Source organism: Chelonia mydas, chromosome 1 (assembly GCF_015237465.2).
Source record: "Chelonia mydas isolate rCheMyd1 chromosome 1, rCheMyd1.pri.v2, whole genome shotgun sequence".
Taxonomy (NCBI): Eukaryota; Metazoa; Chordata; order Testudines; family Cheloniidae; genus Chelonia; species Chelonia mydas.
The window spans coordinates 225,987,203-226,004,776 of NC_057849.1; the positions used below are offsets into that span (position 1 = coordinate 225,987,203).

At 42.4% G+C, this 17,574-nt stretch overlaps 1 protein-coding gene across 6 annotated transcripts in view; it reads left to right on the top strand.

Annotated features, from left to right (window-relative positions):
* SHISAL1 (shisa like 1) overlaps positions 1-17,574 on the top strand; it is a 283,823-nt gene that overhangs the window by 170,194 nt on the left and 96,055 nt on the right. For 2 of the 6 annotated variants that reach the window (XM_043537920.1, XM_043537931.1), the window contains exon 2: positions 13,002-13,126. The exons of the other annotated variants lie outside the window; for them this stretch is intronic. The gene's annotated coding sequence lies outside the window, so the exon portion shown is untranslated. The remainder of the gene's footprint in view (positions 1-13,001; positions 13,127-17,574) is intronic. 6 annotated transcript variants of the gene reach the window in all.

A 17,574-nucleotide genomic window follows, 5' to 3' on the forward strand; every position in this document is an offset into this window, starting at 1 on the left:
CTTCAGCATGTAAATTACTTCCAGCTATTTTGCAAAAGTACTACAGTCAGCTATCCTTGAATTACACTGCAGAGTAACACCAGCAAATTTCCAGTCCCAGGCTCTCCCAGAAACATGTGTCTTGTACTGCCTAGCCCTCTCCTGAACAATACAAGCTCATATAAAGTCTATAGTTTTATTAATAGAAAATGTTATGCACAAACCTTAGCACAAATGGATTTTTCCAAACATTTAAATCTAAGCACACTGGCTGAGATAAAACAATAAAACAAGTTTATTTAACTACAGAAAGATAGATTTTAAGTGATTAGAAGTAATGAAGCATAAAAGTCATAATTGGTTACAAGTAAATAAAAGGTAAAATGCAACTAATACCTAACTTTACAAGCTAGAGTGAATTAAAAGCAAAGGTCTCTCTCACCACATGTTCTAGCAGTCTTACTGGCTGAATTCCTTTCCACCAGGATCCCTCCCCAGCCCAATTATGTTTCCTTTGTCATCCAAGTGTTGTGGATGCTGCTAGTAGAGATGAAGGGAGAGATCTTTGGGGAGTGTCTGCTCCCCTTTCTTACAGTTCTCTTTTTCTTTGAAAATCACCTCTAGCTGAAGTTCAGGAGACATAAGGTTTTGGGCGATGGGATCCTCCAGCTGTTTCTTTGCCAAAATGTAGATTTCTCACTCACATTCTTTTTCCTGCCAAAGAATGGCCACTTAACCAGGTGATCGTTCATTTGATTTTGTTGGTCCCTGGCTGAGGCGTCAGTTTGCCTTTTATCTTTGAGAAATTGGTTTGTGCGTGCTTTTCTAAATTTGGAACATATCTCAGTAATGTTACACAGTCTCATAATTTTGCATACAGTGTTGCCACACACATTTTACCAGGACAATATTGATCAGCAAATGATGAGTTTTCTAATGATCTCTCACAAGGTATACTTTGTACAAAGTTTATCTTGGTCTTGTATAGGGGGTGAACATAAGGGTACAGACTGTCACAGGGAGACTTTCTATTGAACTTCAGCAGGCATTAGAATGAGGCTCAAATTGTCATTTTGAAAGGGTAGTTGGAATAATACTAACTCAGCATGTTATTACAATAAATAGCACTAAGCAGATGGCAAAGTTTAGCTACACACACGGGTTAACCAAGTTGAACAGTTTGCGTATTGGGAAGTTCTTTGTATCTCCATCAGGCAGTTTGTCACAGGCTCCCTCAGATCAGAATGGATGTCTCAAGCCTCAGGAAGTATCTGTGGGCACTGTCTCAACAAAATGGTTCAGTACCCAGTGGATCTTTACACTTTATAGTAAAACCAGTTACTTTGTCATTCCTTCTTGTAGCCAAATGATCTGTAGCCATTATGTCATCTTTCAGAGTCAGACAATTCTTCCTTCATCCCAGTCTTGCAACAGCTATAGATGTTGCCAAATACCCACAGCAAACATTGACTTTGACTGGAATTTAGCACGGTCTGCACCTCTGACATTCAGGCCCAATATCTTTAAATATTTACTTCCAACCTTGTATGAATAGTTGTTTTAAATACCAGCCTCAAAAGAGAAACCTGGGCATGTCAGCCAGGCAAAACATTGTGAATGGGGTTTGCCCCCAAGACCAACAATTAAAAGTTATTTTCAGAAATTAATAAAAAAAATTTATGAGATAACCATAAATAGTAGCTATCCAGCACACTAATAAAAATGAAAGACCCCATACTGTTTGCACTGCTTATGGGTACAACATCAGGATTTTAGAGAGATGATGTGACAGGTTTCAATCGGTCCTCTGAGCCCCTAGGGGGCGTTGGAGACCTATGGTCCCACTGGCGGGCTTTAGTCACACCTTTCGAGCGCTGGGGAATTAGTGGGAAAGGTGTGCCGGCCCGAGTCTGCGGCGCGCCCCTCAGGCAGGGGAGCGCCGGCACGGGTTTGTCGCACACAGTTCTGCTACCCAAGGCGGGTTGGCCGGGGTAGGTGAACGCAGGCCCACCCAACTCCACTGCGTTCCAGCCCAGGGCCCTGACAGTGGCGGGAGGCGAAGGTCCTGCCGCTCGGTCAGCGGGGGGCCATCCGCACCCGCTGACCAAACACACCCACCCCATGGTGCAGTTCTGCCCCTGGGCTACTTCCTACCCGGTCTCTCAAGCGGGTCTCTCCGGTCCCTCCAGCTCGTCCGGGTATTCCGCCGCTGGCAGCTCCAGCTCCCCCTCTGTGTCGGACTCACACTGGCCTGGGTTACAGCCGGGCCCCTCCAGGTCCTCTAGGTATTCAGCGGCTGGCAGTCCTGGTCGCCACAGGCCTTCCTCCCGGTCAGGTTCCTCCTGGCACAGGGCCTCCCCTGGGTCGGCAGCAGGATCACGAGGGAGCAGCCTGTGTCTGTCTCCCGCCCTGGTGCTCTCCGCACTGGGCAAACGGCCCCGGCCTTTGTACTTCCTGTCCCACCCCTCCCCTTTCGGGGATTGGCGTAAGATTGGTCTGGCCCCGCCCACTCAGGTTGAGAGGGTGGCTCTTTACCCTCTGGTTCGGAGGGAAGCCACCCTGGCTCCCTACAGATGGGTAAACTGCATTCTCCAAATTCATGGACAACTCGTGCGTCTGAGAGTAGAACTGGGACTATAGTATCTGTATTGTGTGAGTACTGAGCCACCTTCAGTGGTAATCCAAACTTATGAAAATAGTAAAACCTTCCCCATTAAATATAATGTAAGATTATCACCAACATATTGAGGAAAATTCCCTTCTCAGTCAGGCTGGTGCAGCACTAGTCAACAGGACTCCAGTGGTGTAACTGAGAGGACAATATGGCCTCTCAGAAGGTTCAGCTCATTGGCAGACTTGGCTAGAATTGAATAGACCTGAGAGAAAATCATCTGCAGCTGATTCCAAGGATAGAGGCATATGTATCGGGTAAGTTCAGTATAACCATACTCATTAGCCACTGTGATTATGTGGAGCTCAAGAATAATTCATTGTGATCCTCCTTGAAAGCCTGGCTGTACTTCAGCGTTTCCTTGATTAAGCCATTGGTGATTTTTCATATTTAAAAATGTTGTTAGTGGGCAGCACTTTAGAAGTTTGGATTCCAGCCAGAAGATAAACAATAACTTTGTAACCAACTATGTGGGGAGATTTTACATGCACAAAAGTCAGAAATTGTAACGTTATGAATTCATGTCCCAGATTCTCCAGTATGTTGGGCTGATTTGTGTTACGCTGCTGGTACAACATGGTCCAAAAGCCAGCGTAGCCAACTGTGGAAAGATCAATACAGTGTAGGTACATTCCCTTGTAGTGTAATGTCAGTGCAGTGGTTCCTGTGCTGCTCATTCCTCCCTTAACCTTGTATAGTAGGTGTAGCTGGAGGACAGGCACCATGGTTGAGTCTTTCCTATATCCCAGTGCTCTCCTGATGTTATAACAGTCCATTGGTACCATTTACAACTGGTGCAATTCAGAACAGTCTTCAGGCTCTTCTAATGCTAGCATAGCAGCCTGGCACACAGTCATCCAAGAATCATTTGTGCTGTGAGCACCTTACCAGCAGCCAAGAATCTAAGCCTCGTGGCCTAACTCACCCACCATCGCCTTCCCCTTTTTGCATATATGTGGGGTTTGATTCTCACCTTGTATTGGAGTCAATGGAGTCACATAAGTGTAAGAGATGGGAAAATCAGTCCCCTACTATATTTTATTAACATTTACATTGCATGAGCATCACATAGTGAGCTGTATTAAAAAAAATCCACTATATGGCAAAGAAATAAATGCAGTTTTAATTCTGAGTGGAAGTGGGTGGATTAAGAGATGCCACTGAATCGTGTGTCTGGGAAACTTTTGTAGACAAGTACCATCTGAGAACTGGATCCTGCTTCTTTGAAGTCAGTGGAACAGTTCCCATTGATTTGAATGGAAGCAGGATTTGGCCCCTACTCTCTGAAAGAGAAGAGCTGCTGTTGGAGAAATCCCTTGTTGGGTCTTCTCTGCATAAAAATTGGGCAGGAGTCAGGAAGATTCTCTGTTGCCCAGTCATCTCAATATAACAATGAGAAATGTCTGAGGAAGAGGATTGGCAGTAATAACTCTTCACCTGCTTCTTCAGTCTTTATCATTGGCTTCCCACACTTCTGGACGATTCTTGGCAGAATGCTCCTTAGTCCATTCATTGTCTTTGTTGTACTGTCTATCTTGCTCTTTTCTTTCTCATCATAACATATTCACAGGAAGGAAATTTCCATCTACCATTAGTCACTATAAACCCAGAAGCCACAGAGACCATAGCCTGCTTCCAGTTTTTTGTTTTCTAAATGTATTATACATAACAGAAACATACACACATCTCCATTCGCCCCTTCTCTACCTGTAAGTCGCTGACTGATATCAAATCCCATGGCAGTGAGCTCAGAGTGCCCAGCACCTTGCAAGATTAGGCCATAAATGTTACCTTCTGTGTATATCTTTGAAAATCAAAAGCAATTTGAAGCTAAGATAACAAGGTGTGCTCATTTTATAGTTTTATAACTGCCTTTCAGTGACAACATCAAAAACCCAACGGTTTATCTTAGTCTGAAAATTTTTGATCCAAAACTTTTCATATGTGACACTGGCCTCTCTATTTAATCAAAGAAGAAATTTGTTTGGGTTTTATGACAGCTATAATCATCCTCTCCCTAAATCATATCTCTGCAGGATGCAGTGGAAGATTGGAAGTAACACAAGTACACAAAACCTAATCAATTTAGAATAGTCCATAGGGCAAACATACTATATTGCTTTAGTCACTAGATAACTAGTCACTGACATGAGACTGGAATAGACTGGATTTCTTAACTTCTAGTCATCAGTGTCATTCTACAGGTCCACCTCGCCTAATGGATTATGGTTTTATTTCTTTCCTTCGTGTATCTATGCAGTATTTTTTTCTGTAAATTTAAATCCTAAATACAACAAAATACATTCCATGGTTACATTAAATGAAAATAGTGTTTATTCATAATCCACATCTGAGCCATCCAAAGAATACTCTAGCAAAACCAGGTCCTGATTTTCAGAAACAGAGTATGTCTACACTGCAATGTAAGCCCAGGATTAGTGGGATTTGAGTCAGCTGACCCTGGGTTAGAGAACCAAGGGCTTGAACATCTATACTGATTGTCTACCCTACATTAAGAATTTTCTAACCTGGGCTCGAACCTGGGGCTGTGGGGCCCACACTGCAGCACTCAGATCTGAGTCAAACCAATCATATCCAAGACTCCCTAGCGCCCTCCTGAAATATGGTGGCTCTAGCCCTTTGGCCATGGTGCTCTGTGGTGCACTTGACTGTTCACCTTGCATGTTACAGAAAGTTTGAACAGCCTGCCAAATAGTCATTTTGGTCTGTGCGCTCCCAGAAACCTGAGCCAGCAATGTGGAAGAGGCACCATTTGAAGAACTCCTCTTGCTTGTACTTTCACTCCTATGCCAAGAAATGGGCAGAGCTTCCATGAGATGCTGGTGGACATTTATTAGCATATTCTGACTCACCAAAGGCACCTGACAGAGCTAATGACTGAGGAGGAAAAGGACACAGACATGGCACAGTTCAACTGGCCGATGCTGCTCATGACACTCGGTACAGCTGCTGATGCCCCCGACATAGACCAGTGCTTCTGGAGCACAGACTGGTGGGACCACGTTGTCATGCTGGCCTGGAACAACTATCAATGGGTCCAAATCTTTCACCTGAAAAAAGCTACATTTCAGGAGCTTGGTGGGCAGCTTGCCCCGACCCTCCAGTGTAAAGACACACACAAGGGGCAGCCTTGCCAGTACGAAAGCAGGTTGCTTTAACCATCTGGAAGCTGGCCACCCCAGACTGCTACAAGTCCATTGCCAACCAACTTGGAGTTGGAAAATCAACTGTGGGTAAAGTGGTGGCAGAGGTTTCTGAGGCAATCAGCCATGTGCTTTACCCCAAGGTGGCCAGCATAAAAGATACTCCTGAGGTAATTGTTGTCTTAGAGGGAATGTGGTTTCCAAATTGCAATAGGGCCAATTGATGGGACTCATGTGCCCATAGTTTTCCCTCCTCAAGGAGCACATTAGTACACAAACCCCAAAGAGCACTACCCCATTGTTATGCAGGCCCTCATGGACAACAGAGGTCGATTTATGAATGTCAGCATGGACTGCACTTGAAAAGTTCATGATGCCAAGCATTTTTTGCTGTTTGGGAATCTGCATTCATGGACAGGCTCATCTGGATCTACAGACCCATTTGGATCCCAGTGTCATCAATATTGTACGCATTATGTGGCTTGCTGTGCTATTCGCAATCTCTGTGAAGCCAGATGTGAGCCATTTTCCCCGGAATGTCAGCAAAGGGCCAGTGAACCAGTACACTCAGCCAGAAAGTGCACCTACGACTGCTGGAGCTGGATGCACCTTGGCAACAAAAGTCAGGCGTGCTTTGTGCTCTCGTGCTATGGACTTGCATGGCCCAATAGAAGGTGCAGGAGCAGGGCATAGTGCCTTTATGAATGTGCCAGTGAGGGTGGGGCTCATTCATTGTGGGAGTTTCAGTGCTTGGGGAGTTGATTGCCAATCAGCATATTTATGAATGACATGGCCACTTATGAAATGGTGCGGGGCCGTGAGTCACAGTATGGATTGATGTAAGGAAGCGATTGAAGTATGGATTGATGTAGAGAACTGTATTGAGGAATGGTGTTTGCATACTAATTCCTAATTGTCCCTGCGCATGTATTTACCTTTATTATCTGTAATACACATTGTATGATGTAATGCAGTGATAGTAATAAACTTTCTTGATGAAATGAAAAGCTTTATGTGTAAATATCTATTAGAAAAGTATAACATTCACCCATTGCCAGGCAGGCCAGCGGCCATTACAACACCTACACACCAGTAACAATGACAAACAAAGTGCATGAACAAGTGCAAACAGTGAAACTGTGTCCAAGACAGAAACGCCCTAATATTGCATGTTCTCTGGTCCCCCATTCTCCTTTACCTTCCTTCCCCATTTGCTGCGCACTTACCCGGGAGGGGGGGGAGGGGAATGGAGGAATCCACGAGGGAGGGGGTCAATATGGAGGGCTGAATGGGACATAGTTGCTCATGGAGCCTGATTGCATGGGCCAGGAGTCTTCCAAACTGCTTCTGGGCTGCATCACAGGGTACTGCGGAGGGGACTCAGGCCATGGTCCAGGTAATGCAGCAGGACCAGGTATTCTTGCAGCCATTAATGATATCAGCTATTTCAAGCAGTTCTTTCTGCTAAGCTCTGTCCTTCCCCCCTTAGCTGCCATTCCTGTTCCCATGGTGAAACCCTGTCCTCAAGCTGTGCAGCCAGCCTGAGGCTCTCCTCTTGCCTCTCTCCAGGCCTTTCCTCTAGCTGTAATTCGTTTGTCTTTGGTACTGGACCTGGTTGTTGGCCCTCTCCAGAACTTCAACCATAAGTTCGTCATGGCAACACTTCCCCTTGGAATGGCCTGTGAAGGAACATTGGCCCAGGCTTCTGCTGCCGTGCGGGTGAGAGGCAGAGGGACATTGAAAGAAATGTCTGCACAGTGAAAGAAGTGCAGAGACAAAGGAAAGTTAAAAATTCAGACCTGTTTTTTGTTTTCTAAACATTGCAGAACTATTTGAGGGGGGTGCGGTGCCATCAGTAACCATGTTACAAAACCTCTCTCTGACATTTCAGGCCTTCCACATTTTGAAGGACATAACAGTTCTTGTGGTGCTGATTGGCAAAGGGAGGTCTTATTCCAAGCTGCTGTTGGGGAAACCTGAAGTGTATGCAAATGTTCACGTATTCAAATGTATAATGACTGAACAGCACATCTATGAATGGAGTGGGCATGTCAGGTACCGAGGGAGCCCTGGAAAATATGCCCTTCCCAAAAATGTGACTTTCTATCTAGAGTTCCTTCTTTAGGAAAAGTTTGCAGCTATCAGCACCTGGGATTGGGTCAGAATTCATGAGGGAAACAGGAAGATGTATTAGCCTCTATATGGTTTAGTTGGTTATGGCTGCATGCAAACAAACAGAACTCCACAGCCATCCTCCTTATCCCTCCTCCCCTGCCCCCTCCACTACATTTCTGGACAAAATTTCAACCCCCAGTCAAATTTGACACCTATGGACTGAAATAGACTAGATTTGTAAATGGAATGTGTTTCTTGCCCCCTGTCCCAACATACAGAGTTCACTGTTTCCACACATCCATTTTCAAGACATAAAAGTTCCATTTGAAGAACTTCCTCTCTTGCTTCAACCTCAAGCTGTGATCTCATTGTATCCTACAACCAAAGTGGAGTCAGGCTGGGTCCGTTCTCTGCGACAGAATGGGAAGTGACTAAAAAACTGTGAAGTCTGTTTTGTTCCGGTGTTGAAATATTGTCTTCGAGGCTGTGCTAGTTTGGACTTGCCATGGGCAGTCTGTTGGGGAAAGGCATTTAACGCCTCACTGAAAAACCATCACCCAGAGCCATCAAGACTGCGAACTGGGACCCTCAACTTTCAATGATTCTGAACTCATGGCCCATCTCCAGGGAACAGCGGTGTGTCTGCAGAGGGACACACACAGGAAGGGAGAGGGGAGAAGCATTACCCTTTCGGCTGGGAGTGTGAGCACATGGCACGGAGGCAAGACCCTATTTTATAGTAGGATCCTGCTGTGTGCAGGGGGCCAACCATTGCCATACATAAGAAGGGCTTGTGGGAACAAGAGGGCAGGGGGGACTCTGCCCAGCCTGAAACACTGACAAACCATAGACCCCCAGAAGAGGAGCTCAGACTAGGGGAAAGTATGTCTGTGTGAATCTACCCAGACCCACTTGGATTGGAAGCACATAGTACCCAGCAATTTGGGTTCACTTGCAACACACTGGTGACCGAACAGATTTCTGTGCCAGTTTGTTGCACATACATGTAAGCATCACCTTCTGTATACTGGCTTATTTAAAAAAAAGAAAAAAAAATAATGATTGTTCAAACTAGGTAGTAAGCTCAGTTTTCTGTTCACAGATGATCAACCCATTGACTATAGTTTTCACTAACCTTGCTATTAATTCATCAGTAATGAGTGAGCTCTGACAGATGATAAATTTAGTCAACTATAAACATTTTCCTACATACTACATCTAAAAGTGCTTTCATTACGCTAAAATAGTGGTTCTTTCAGTTGGATTCTAACCTGAGTATATTTTACATTCACTTGTTTCTTGTATTCAACATCTTTTTCACTTCTGCATTTTATTGCTGAAAGGATTGCTCAGCAGTTGGGCTGAATGTTTCCCTCTGTGTCATTTTTCTGAATAACCTCTCTCATGACATGATTTGTGCTATTTATTTTTTCCATTTATATTGTGTTATTCTGTTACTCTGCTTAAACATACACCATAGGTGATGCTAATGAAAGACTTTTTTAAGTGAATTGTCGAACCTTGTAAAGGAGCTTAAAGCTTGTTTCTAACATACAATAGCTTGAGACAATGTGGCATACCTTCTAGTTTAATTCAGACATCAGAATTAGTGGAATTTCTACACAAACTCACATAATACTTTAAATTGTATTGCATTGCAGTAATATATATATAATATTATAAATAGGACCCTACCAAATTCATGGCCATGAAAAATGCATCATGGACCGTGAAATCTGGTCTTCTGTGTGCTTTTACCCTATACTATATAGATTTCACAGGGGAGACCAGCGTTGCTCAAATTGGGGGTCCTTGCCCAAAAGGGAGTTGCGGGGGGGTTGCAGTATTGCCACCCTTACTTCTGAGCTGCTTTCAGTTCTGGTCGGCTGGAAAGCGGCAACTGTTAGCCAGGCACCTAGCTCTAAAGGTAGTGCCTCACCAGCAGCAGTGCAGAAGTAAGGGTGGCAATACCATACCAAGTCACCCTTACTCCTGCGTTGCTGCTGGTGGCGACTCTGCCTTCAGAGCTGGGCTCCCTGCCAGCAGCCACTGCTCTCCAGCTACCCAGCTCTGAAGGCAGCATCACTGCCAGCAGCAGTGCAGAAGTAAGGATAGCAGTACTGCAACCCCCCCCATAATAACCATGTGACCCCCCCCCACAACTCATTTATGGGTCAGAACCCCTAAAATTACAACTCCATGAAATTTCAGATTTAAATAGCTGAAATCATGAAATTTACCATTTTTAAAATTCTGTAACTGTGAAATTGATCAGAATGGACCATGAATTTGGTTGGACCCTAATTATAAATCATTGCCCTCTGGCCAGCCAAGGTTCAGGGTTCCCCAAAGTTCTGAATGACTCTTATTTTGCTAAGGATGCATAATGCATCTCTTGTATATAATGCCTGAGGAATCCTGATTGAAAGAAAGGTTACTCCTGTGGAGCGCTCCACTGTCTTACTAACCTGATGTTTCATGCTTTAACCCCTCTTCCAGTCTTCAGCCCCAAATCAGAAATATGCAGAGAATATAAGCTGTGACAAATCTGAATTATTTAGAATAATCTTCATCCAGGTTATTGAAAACAATTATTAAAATTCCTAAATATGTATTTAAGTGCCTATCTTTAGACGTTTAAGTTCGAAAGTCTGGCCTACAAATATTAATTTTGGATAGTGTTTGGTAACATTTGAAGTATCACATCATTAAAGTGTTCATTTGGTATTTTATAGATGTAAAAACATAGCTGTATTGACATATATTTATGCTTGCCCATATAGTATAGGGCCAAATTCAAAGCCCACTGAAGTCAATGGGCCTAGAGGGAGTGGTATTAACCTCTATATTTAAACCTAAAATGCAATTTCCATTATAAACTCCCTTTTTATGTGGCTAATCATTTTGACACACACATTTCTTTGGGAGGATGTTTTCCTCTCTTAGCCTTAGCTTAGAAGCATTTTTTTAACTTAAAGTTGATCTTGTGTCCCCTTTTTTAAAAAAAAAAGTTGTTCTTGTTTTCTGCTTGTTTACATTACAAATTCAGGTCTTGTCTATCTTAAAATATTCCCAGATGATAAAGAACTAGTGAAGCAACAATATTGCAACAGTCCAGAGAATGAAAGCTGAACAAAGGAGAGGAAAAGGGATTTTAAGTCAGACTATAAATTTTTGTCTTTTTGTTAACACCTTCTTAATGTAATGTCTAATGAATGCTTTGGACAACAAAGTTTTTTTTAATGATTCAAGACCATCCCCATTCAATCAATTATTATTTGTTGTATTATCATAGTGCTTAAGGACCCCTAATTATGGATCAGGATGCCACTATCCTAGGCACCATATAAACACAGCACAAAAAGAGCTTGCAATCTAATTAGCAGACAAGAGAGAACAAATTGACACAGGCAGATGGGGAAGTACAGGGAAATAATGAGACAATACTGGTCAGCATGATAGACAGTGGACTCTGCATACCAGTAACCTAACTGTTATCAAGTTTTTGTAGGCATCCCTGAAAAAGAGAGTTTTGAGGAGGGATCTGAAGGTGGATCATGAGATATTTACAGGATTATCTCCTAGGCTTCTGGGGCACCATAGGAGAAAGCACAAAGGTGCTTGCTTGAAAATTTAATGAATGGGCAATGCTGGCCGGCATCATGGACAACTGGAGATGAGCACCAACGGTTTGGTAGTGAATGAAAGATAGGAGGAATGGGGATTGTCTATGAAGGGCCTGGAAAGTGAGTGCTGAAAATACACTTGTTATGAAATATGCCAGTGCTTCTCCAGGAAAGCCAGGACTTGCCACTCCTGATACTTCTATTAAAAAAAAAAAAAAAAAAAAAGACAGGCCCATTAAAAAAAAATCATTTTCAGGCCTCCTTTCAGCAAAATCTTATTAGTTGTTTGATTACTACATCTGTAAAATCCCCTATTTTTTCATACTTGGCTTAAACAGTGGGATTTTCAAAGGGGCCTACATGCAAGACATAATATTGACTTTAAAATGAGACTTGTGCTCCTTATTGACTCATTTCCTTTAGAAAATCCACTCTCACTCTTCATTATTCTACTGACCCTGCAAGATGCAGATTTAGCTGTACACTCAGCCAGTGAAGGATGGTGAAAGGATTGTGATTTGGGGAAACTAAAAGCAAAATGAAGACATCTGTTTACCCACAATGACTTTCATCATAATGTCATGATTATCATATTTCCTGGTTGTATTTAGTAGACCATGCTTGAAAACAAAGGAGACGTTTTTGATTAACAGTGGAATGTTGAAGCAACTGGGCTAATATCAACCTATGCATAGCCAGACATGCAATCAGCTGTGCCTGAGGCTGTTAACACCTTCTGCAAGAGGGCATGCTTAACAATTCAGAACTGCTCTGTGCACATGCTTTCGAACTCTCACTTTCAAACGGAGGAGGGAACCCGATGTGGAGCAGTAAATAATAATGTGTTTGTAGCAGAAGTCAATTTTTTGTAAGGCTGTTGGGGGCAGGGAGGAAGGGTGTTATGAAAAACAACCTTCATTAATTATCCAGTTATCTTTTGTATAGTGAGGAAGTTTACGAAGAGTTAATTATTGTGCTTTTTAGTCTGGATGGTTTTACAATGGCTTTATGTTTGTATGGGTGAGTGAAGAGTGAACTGACCTGTTATTGCTATGATAGAACAGCATGGTTGATGTGCAAAATACCAGAGCCTTTGTTTACAAGAATTAAACTTTGTTGCACACGAACAAGCTTGTCAGCTTTGAATAATAAAAAGATATAACATATATACAAGATGAGGAACAATATAAATATTTTCTTTTAAAGTGTACCGAGTGTTTCTCAGTGAGATACAATGAACCTGCCTAGGAATGTTTTTCATGCTCTGAATAGAAAGGCAGCCTGAAATGTGACTTACAGTAGATAAAAGCAGCATGCTAATTATGTGCTGTGATCTGGTGTTGACAGGCTGATAGATACAATGTAATGGAAATGCTTTTTGACATAATTGTGTAATTTCTTGTAATAAAACTCTATGACTTTAGAAATTTGACATTTCATTTTCAGTGCAAAAACGAAAACAAACAAATTCTCCACTTGTGCACCATTTTGGGTCTGGGCATCTATTGCTGCTGAACCAGCCACTTCCTCCCGAAACAGGAACAGCCGCCCACGTAGTCGAAGGGATGGAGGTGAGATTCCATGTTATGGGGATTATGTGGGAACACAGCTGCATGTCTCAGTCCAGCTCCTCATCCCCCTGTTCTTTTTGGTTCATCTAGTCATTGTTTTCCTGCTTCTTCCTCACGACTAGGCTGCCAGGCACTTCCTGGATATCTAGTAGTTCAGCAGGCTGAGTGGAGAATGCTGAAGTGGAGGTTCTGAGAATTCATTCCAGTAATTCATTCCACTCACAGCAAACTGGGCGAGTTTTCTCCCTAAGCCAGACCAACTGTTGTTGTCCCAGACCTTGTAGGGGATGTTCTATCACGCTTATCTTCTCATAGTACCCCCACCCCTGGTGATGCTCATCTCTGCCAGTCACTCTGATACCCACTGATATGTTAACGTATTGAATACAACTGAATTTAAGATCTTCAATTATCTAAAAATCAAAAAAGAGTCCTCCAAAAAGTGGAAACTAGGTCAAATTACAAAGGACGAATATAAAATAATAACACAAAGTATGTAGGGACAAAATTAGAAAGGCCAAGGCACAAAACAAGATCAAACTAGCTAGAGACATAGAGGGTAACAAGAAAACATTCTACAAATACATTAGAAGCAAGAGGAAGACCAAGGACAGGGTAGGCTGTTACTCAGTTGGTGGGGAGTGGGGGGGAATAACAACAGAAACATGGAAATGGCAAAAGTGCTTAATGACTTCTTTGTTTTGGTTTTTACTAAGAAGGTTGGCAGTGATTGGACGCCTAACATAGTGAATGTCAGTGAAAATGCGGTAAAATCAGAGGCTAAAATAGGAAAAGAACAAGTTAAAAATTACTTAGACAAGTTAGATGTCTTCAAGTCACTAGGGCCTGATGAAATGCATCCTAGAATACTTGAGGAGCTGACTGAGGCGATATCTGAACCATTAGCAATTATCTTGGAAAAGTCATGGAAGACGGGAGAGATTCCAGGTGACTGGAAAAGGGCAAATATAATGCCCATCTATAAAAAGGGAAATAAGGACAACCCAGGAAATTACAGACCAGTCAGCTTAACTTCTGTACCCGGAAAGATAATGGAGCAAATAATTAAGCAATCAATTTGCAAACATCTAGAAGATAATAAGGTGATACGTAACAGTCAGCATGGATTTGTCAAAAACAAATCATGTCAAATCAACCTGATAGCTTTCTTTGACAAGTAACAAGCCTTGTGGATAGGGGGAAGTTGTAGTTGTGATATATCTTGACTTAAGTAAAACTTTTGATACTGTCTCACATGACCTTCTCAAACAAACTAGGGAAATGAACCTAGATGGAACTACTATATGGTGGGTGCATAACTGGGTGGAAAAACATTCCCAGAGAGCAGTTATCAGTGGTTCACAGTCCTGCTGGAAGGGCATAATGAGTGGGGTCCCACAGGGATCAGTTCTGGGTCCAGTTCTGTTCAATATCTTCATCCACGATTTAGATAATGGCATAGAGAGAACACTTATAAAGTTTGCAGATGATACTACGTTGGGAAGGGTTGCAAGTGCTTTGGAGGATAGGATTATAATTCAAAATGATCTGGACAAACTGGAGAAATGGTCCGAAGTAAATAGGATGAAATTCAATAAGGACAAATGCAAAGTACTCCATTTAGGAAAGAACAATCAGTTGCACACATACAAAATGGGAAATGACTGCCTAGGAAGGAGTACTGCAGAAAGGAATCTGGGGGTCATAGTGGACCACAAGCTAAATATGAGTCAACATCAGTGTGACACTGTTCCAAAAAAAGCAAACATCCTTCTGGGATGTATTAGCAGGAGTGTTGTAAGTAAGACATGAGAAGTAATTCTGCTGCTCTACTCCGCGCTAATTAGGCCTCAACTGGAGTATTGTGTCCAGTTCTGGGCATCACATTTCAGGAAAGATGTGGACAAATTGGAGAAAGTCCAGAGAAGAGCAACAAAAATGATTAAAGGTCTAGAAAACATGACCTATGAGGGAAGATTGAAAAAATTGGGTTTGTTTAGTCTGGAGAAGAGAAGATTGAGATGGGACATGATAACAGTTTTCAAGTACATGAAAGGTTCTTACAAGGAGGAGGGAGAAAAATTCTTCTCCTTAACCTCTGAGGATAGGACATGAAGCAATGGGCTTAAATTGCAGCAAGGGAGGTTTAGGCTGGACATTAGGAAAAACTTTCTGTCAGGGTGATTAAGCACTGGAATAAATTGCCAAGGGAGGTTGCAGAATCACCATCACTGGAGATTTTTAATAGCGGCTTAGACAAACACCTGTCAGGGATGGTTTAGATAATACAGTCCTGCCATGAGTGCAGGGGACTGGACTAGATGACCTCTTGAGGTCCCTTCCAGTCCTACTGTAGTGCTGCAGTATAGGGCTTCTCTATACTTGAAACACTACAGCGGCACAGAGGGGGAGGAGGCGGGGCCGGGGATTTGGGGAAGGGGTGGAGTTGGGGTGGAGCCAGGGGCGGGGGGGCGGGGGCACAGCCAAACATGTTTTTGCTTGGGGCGGCAAAAATCCTAGAACTGGCACTGGCAGAGGCACAGCTGATGAAGATGCTCTATGCCAATAGGAGAGAGCTCTCCCATCGGTTTAATTAATCCATCTCCCTGAGAGCTGGTAACTAGGTCAGTAGTGCTGTCCACACCGGCGCTTATATTGGTGAAACTTTTATGTTGCTCAGGAGGATGGTTTCTTCACACCCTTGAGTGACATAAGTTACGTTGACCTACGCTGTAGTGTGTACATACCTAACTATGCTGACAAGAGGGGTTCTCCCCAGGGTGTAGGTAATTCACCTACCTATGAGGCGGTAGCTAGCTTCATGGAATTTTCTAGTGTAGACCAGCCCACAAACACTGTCTTATTAAATGCTTTGTTGCAGATCATTGAGCTGACATTCCCACAGGTCTCTTGTTAAGCACTCTTATTAGTTTTGAAGAGCAGATATTTAGCAGCCAGTTAAAGAAGAGTCAGAAGAGATTGCCACTTTGCATCAGTTCTTCTTTTGTATTTTTCTGATCATCACTTGGTTTATGAATATGAATGGCTACATCTTTCTTCATTCCTAGCCAGTCTCTTTCAGCCTATATCTTTGCATTGCTTGCATGAGCAATGCCTTCTGGCTTTCCATATGACCCATTCTGAGTAGGATAGTTCTTTATCATGCAGCAGTAATTCTTAACTTCATACTTTTTGCAACTTTTATCTTTTGCTTTTGCATTTGTAATTATCAAGCAGATATGCCCTCTGAAAAAAACACATTGCACACGTTCAGAGGTGACGCATAACTGATAGTTGGGGGCATGTATTTTGAACCCTCTTCCCGCAAAAAAAACCAAACAAACAAACAACAACCTGGCAGAAATCTGACAGGACATGTGACCCCCCACGCCCTCCTGTGTCCCAGGTTTGAGTTTAAGTTCTGATTAACTCTTACGTTCCTTGTAAAAGAGATTATTAGTTTGTCTGAGCACACTTCATAATAGTTTTCATTTGAATAGGTCCTTTGTGACAAGGTTTATGAGATTGGAAGGCAATGGTAGTGCAGATGCCAAACCTGATTACTAACCTTTCTGTGAAGGATTAAGTGGAACCTGGGGCTTGCAGTATTGCAATTTCAAGCTGTAGTCCCTGATTGAACTGAGAAACGTTTTCCTCCGAATGATATGCTTAAAATAAGCTCTGTCTTAACCAGATCTGCATTTAAGGTGGCCTTTTCTTTTGGAATGGGAAAGATTTGTGGTGTTGCATAAGTTAGAAAGCCATTCACGATTGTTATTAACGACCTCCTAGTGGAAGGGGTATTAGGAATTGCATCACTTGCTTTGAAAATACAACTATTTAAAAACACCTCTAGAAAATATTATCCTTTCATAGTGTATTTGAATTAACACACAGGATAAAATTGCAAAACTAACCTTTGTTATTTATCTTAATATTTTCATTACATAGTTGAAAGAAGAAAAGGAGTACTTGTGGCACCTTAGAGGCTAACAAATTTATCTGAGCATAAGCTTTCGTGAGCTACAGCTCACTTCATCGGATGCATAGTTGATATATGGACAGCAGTGGCAAAAAAGGCATAAAGCCAAAAATATCTAGAAGAGCAAATAGCTGCCAGTGAGACTTTTCATAAAACAACTCCTTTTAATTTCCTTGTAGTTATCCAGGGGGTTTTAGTACAGGATTCTGTCTTTTCATTGGGATGCTTCTAAACTTTCTGTGACTTTGTGAACTTATGTTTTTGAAGGGAGAATGCAATTTTTTTAACAAGTTAAAAATATCAGTCTCTTCAAAACAGTTTTCAAAATATTTCTTTCCTCTTCAAATGTTTGTTTCCCTGAGCTGTCATCTTTCACACAGATAGTCCCTTGAAATAAATATTTGCAAAACCGATCATTGCAGCTGCCTATAGTTAAGATCAGGTCAGAAATAGAAGAGATTCAGAG